At 52.3% G+C, this 5,000-nt stretch overlaps 1 non-coding gene across 1 annotated transcript in view; it reads right to left on the bottom strand.

The window, feature by feature from the left end:
* Positions 1–997, bottom strand: part of LOC126447713 (small subunit ribosomal RNA) — a 1,925-nt gene extending 928 nt beyond the window's left edge. The window contains exon 1 of the ribosomal RNA XR_007583880.1: positions 1–997. This exon is cut by the window's left edge and continues 928 nt beyond it. This is a non-coding gene — a ribosomal RNA (small subunit ribosomal RNA).
* Between the last annotated feature and the right edge of the window lie 4,003 nt (positions 998–5,000).

The following is a 5,000-nucleotide window of genomic DNA, read 5'->3' as shown; positions in this document are numbered from 1 at the left end:
AATACGAATGCCCCCGCCCTGTCCCTATTAATCATTACCTCGGGTTCCGAAAACCAACAAAATAGAACCGAGGTCCTATTCCATTATTCCATGCACACAGTATTCAGGCGGGCTTGCCTGCTTTAAGCACTCTAATTTGTTCAAAGTAAACGTGCCGGCCCACCGAGACACTCAATAAAGAGCACCCTGGTAGGATTTCAACGGGGTCCGCCTCGGGGACGCACGAGCACGCAACGAGGCGGTCGCACGCCTTCGGCTCGCCCCACCGGCAGGACGTCCCCACGATACATGCCAGTTAAACACCGACGGGCGGTGAACCAACAGCGTGGGACACAAATCCAACTACGAGCTTTTTAACCGCAACAACTTTAATATACGCTATTGGAGCTGGAATTACCGCGGCTGCTGGCACCAGACTTGCCCTCCAATAGATACTCGTTAAAGGATTTAAAGTGTACTCATTCCGATTTACGGGGCCTCGGATGAGTCCCCGTATCGTTATTTTTTCGTCACTACCTCCCCGTGCCGGGAGTGGGTAATTTGCGCGCCTGCTGCCTTCCTTGGATGTGGTAGCCGTTTCTCAGGCTCCCTCTCCGGAATCGAACCCTGATTCCCCGTTACCCGTTACAACCATGGTAGGCGCAGAACCTACCATCGACAGTTGATAAGGCAGACATTTGAAAGATGCGTCGCCGGTACGAGGGACCGTGCGATCAGCCCTAAGTTATTCAGAGTCACCAAGGCAAACGGACCGGGACGAGCCGACCGATTGGTTTTGATCTAATAAAAGCGTCCCTTCCATCTCTGGTCGGGACTCTGTTTGCATGTATTAGCTCTAGAATTACCCACAGTTATCCAAGTAACGTGGGTACGATCTAAGGAACCATAACTGATTTAATGAGCCATTCGCGGTTTCACCTTAATGCGGCTTGTACTGAGACATGCATGGCTTAATCTTTGAGACAAGCATATGACTACTGGCAGGATCAACCAGGGAGCTGCGTCAACTAGAGCTGAGCAGCCGGCCGCCCGGGAGTGTGTCCCGGGGGCCCGCGCGAAACACGCAAGCGTCCGCTCAATTATTCTGCAAACAGGAGGAGGCTGAGCTCCCCTGCACAACACACCTCGAAACCCTCTCAGGTCCCGGCGGCGCGCAGCGCCGTCCTAAGTACTTGGTCGGGTTCGAGAGAGGCGCAATCGCCCGGAGTTAGGCGAGTAGACGCTTTAGGTGCGACCCACCCGTGCTCCCAACTGAGCTTGCCGCTGCCGACAGAGGCCCGGGAGCGTGCTGTCGTGGGCATTGCCGGCGGGAGACAACACGCGCCACCTACGGTGACCGGCAGCTCCAACGCCAGCGCCACAGAAGGACAAAAGCCCTACTTGGGTGCCGAAGCGAACTCTCCCAGCACAGCGCACGCGCCAACACGTCCGCACAGCTGCGATACAAACCACCTGCGAGAACCGCTGGGGCGACCGAGCAGCAGACGGCGTCGCGGCGCCGAGCGCCGGGCGGCGGCGCATCCTCAGCGCACAAAGTCCTCAATCGGACCAGCACACTGCAGATGGCCACCGCGCTTCGCACCGGGCCCGCGAGGACCTACTTTGGCCGCAAGGCGCCGCGAGCAGGGGGCGCCGGCGCGCAGCTGCGCCGCCTGCCGCGTCCGTCGGCCGGCGCGCCTGCCACCGGCCGCCCCCACCAGCCGGCTGTAGCGCGTGCGCCCACGCACCGCGCTGCCAGCACGCCGGGCGGCCCCCCCCTCACCGGCCGGGGGACGGTCCCACCCAGCCACCGCCGCGTATCGCCTCACACCCAGATCCCCTTTCACGTTCGTGGGCATGGTGGGTCCCCTTTCACGTTCGTGGGCATGGTGGGTATCCCTGAAACAACCGGTTAATAGCTCGACCGATCGTCGCCAACACTGATTCACCTCTAGCGAGAACAACCGCACCACAACGGGTTACCGGTTGTTCATTTGCGTAACGTCACCAGCAAACGTACACGTCCATCGCCATTTGCAACGAGTATTGCATGCCTGTGTCAGGTGTCACAACACACTACGTCTGCCCACATAGACGCAACAACATGTGCACGCCTAGAGAACACGTGGAAGGTAGACCCCGTACGTATGCGGTGTCCATTGCCGCGAACGACTGTCAGCCCGCCTCTGCAGCATGTCGCAGATGTGGAACGCGGTGCAACATGCTATCACGGTGTGTGAGAAGAGACGACTACGTCCGAATACACGCTCCACTACATCAACAGACTGCTCATGCTGATCGCCATCCAGGGCGTCCGTTCCTCCCACACGTCTGTATGGCGTACCACACTGCAATCCAGCTCTTATAGGGAGACGACACGTAGCTGCGTGCACAATATTTGGACTGTATGGTCCCGCCGTTGCTAGGCGCTGTCGTCATACGGTCACATGGGCCACGATGTATCATTCAGTACATACGGAGCAATGTGCAGTACAGTTTGTGGGTTTTGCGTACATCGGCGGACAGGTGACAGGCCGTACCACAACGTAGGCTGAGTACGTCGGCATGCGAAGGGCATTGAACATGCAAAACTTCTCACCGACCAGCTTGCGAAGGCAGGGGGGAAGGGGGGGGGGCATGTACGTCCCTGCTGCTATCCACACTACAGTGTAATAGCAGGAGCATGTGGAAAGTCAGCAACACCTGCAAGGTGTTTAACATGACGCGATACACAGGGGACCGGGGCAGTGCGAGTAGCGAACTATATTGCGAGGGTTGCGGTTAGGCAACACTACACTACTTTAACGGGTTGCATAACAATTACAGAGCAGGTTCAGCGACAACGTGCGTCAGGTTAAGGCGCAATATAGTTTAGGTTACGGCGCACTTTAGGTTAGGTTAAGGCACATTATAGGTTAGGTTAAGGCACAACATGGGTTACGTTAAGGCACAACATGGGTTACGTTAAGGCACAACATGGGTTACGTTAAGGCACAACATGGGTTAGGTTTAAGGCACAACATGGGTTAGGTTAAGGCACAACATGGGTTAGGTTAAGGGCACAACATGGGTTAGGTTAAGGCACAACATGGGTTAGGTTAAGGCACAACATGGGTTAGGTTAAGGCACAACATGGGTTAGGTTAAGGGCACAACATGGGTTAGGTTAAGGCACAACATGGGTTAGGTTAAGGCACAACATGGGTTAGGTTAAGGCACAACATGGGTTAGGTTAAGGCACAACATGGGTTAGGTTAAGGCACAACATGGGTTAGGTTAAGGCACAACATGGGTTAGGTTAAGGCACAACATGGGTTAGGTTAAGGCACAACATGGGTTAGGTTAAGGCACAACATGGGTTTAGGTTAAGGCACAACATGGGTTAGGTTTAAGGCACAACATGGGTTAGGTTAAGGCACAACATGGGTTAGGTTAAGGCACAACATGGGTTAGGTTAAGGCACAACATGGGTTAGGTTAAGGCACAACATGGGTTAGGTTAAGGCACAACATGGGTTAGGTTAAGGCACAACATGGGTTAGGTTAAGGCACAACATGGGTTAGGTTAAGGCACAACATGGGTTAGGTTAAGGCACAACATGGGTTAGGTTAAGGCACAACATGGGTTAGGTTAAGGCACAACATGGGTTAGGTTAAGGCACAACATGGGTTAGGTTAAGGCACAACATGGGTTAGGTTAAGGCACAACATGGGTTAGGTTAAGGCACAACATGGGTTAGGTTAAGGCACACCATGGGTTAGGTTAAGGCACACCATGGGTTAGGTTAAGGCACACCATGGGTTAGGTTAAGGCACAACATGGGTTAGGTTAAGGCACAACATGGGTTAGGTTAAGGCACAACATGGGTTAGGTTAAGGCACAACATGGGTTAGGTTAAGGCACAACATGGGTTAGGTTAAGGCACAACGTAGGTTAGGTTAAGGCACAACGTGGGTTAGGTTAAGGCACAACGTGGGTTAGGTTAAGGCACAACGTGGGTTAGGTTAAGGCACAACGTGGGTTAGGTTAAGGCACAACATGGGTTAGGTTAAGGCACAACATGGGTTAGGTTAAGGCACACCATGGGTTAGGTTAAGGCACAACATGGGTTAGGTTAAGGCACAACATGGGTTAGGTTAAGGCACAACATGGGTTAGGTTAAGGCACAACATGGGTTAGGTTAAGGCACAACATGGGTTAGGTTAAGGCACAACATGGGTTAGGTTAAGGCACAACATGGGTTAGGTTAAGGCACAACGTAGGTTAGGTTAAGGCACAACGTGGGTTAGGTTAAGGCACAACGTGGGTTAGGTTAAGGCACAACGTGGGTTAGGTTAAGGCACAACATGGGTTAGGTTAAGGCACAACATGGGTTAGGTTAAGGCACAACATGGGTTAGGTTAAGGCACAACATGGGTTAGGTTACGGCACAACATGGGTTACGTTACGGCACAACATGGGTTACGTTACGGCACAACATGGGTTACGTTACGGCACAACATGGGTTACGTTACGGCACAACATGGGTTACGTTACGGCACAACATGGGTTACGTTACGGCACAACATGGGTTACGTTACGGCACAACATGGGTTACGTTACGGCACAAATTAGGTTAGGTTACGGCACAAATTAGGTTAGGTTAAGGCACAAATTAGGTTAGGTTAAGGCACAAATTAGGTTAGGTTAAGGCACAAATTAGGTTAGGTTAAGGCACAAATTAGGTTAGGTTAAGGCACAAATTAGGTTAGGTTAAGGCACAAATTAGGTTAGGTTAAGGCACAAATTAGGTTAGGTTAAGGCACGATATAGGTTAGGTTAAGGCACGATATAGGTTAGGTTAAGGCACGATATAGGTTAGGTTAAGGCACGATATAGGTTAGGTTAAGGCACGATATAGGTTAGGTTAAGGCACGATATAGGTTAGGTTAAGGCACGATATAGGTTAGGTTAAGGCACGATATAGGTTAGGTTAAGGTACGATATAGGTTAGGTTAAGGTACGATATAGGTTAGGTTAAGG

This window comes from Schistocerca serialis, unplaced genomic scaffold (genome assembly GCF_023864345.2).
Source record: "Schistocerca serialis cubense isolate TAMUIC-IGC-003099 unplaced genomic scaffold, iqSchSeri2.2 HiC_scaffold_537, whole genome shotgun sequence".
NCBI classification, from domain to species: Eukaryota; Metazoa; Arthropoda; class Insecta; order Orthoptera; family Acrididae; genus Schistocerca; species Schistocerca serialis.
Note: the sequence above shows the minus strand (reverse complement) of the source record. Positions and strands in the feature narration are given on the sequence as shown.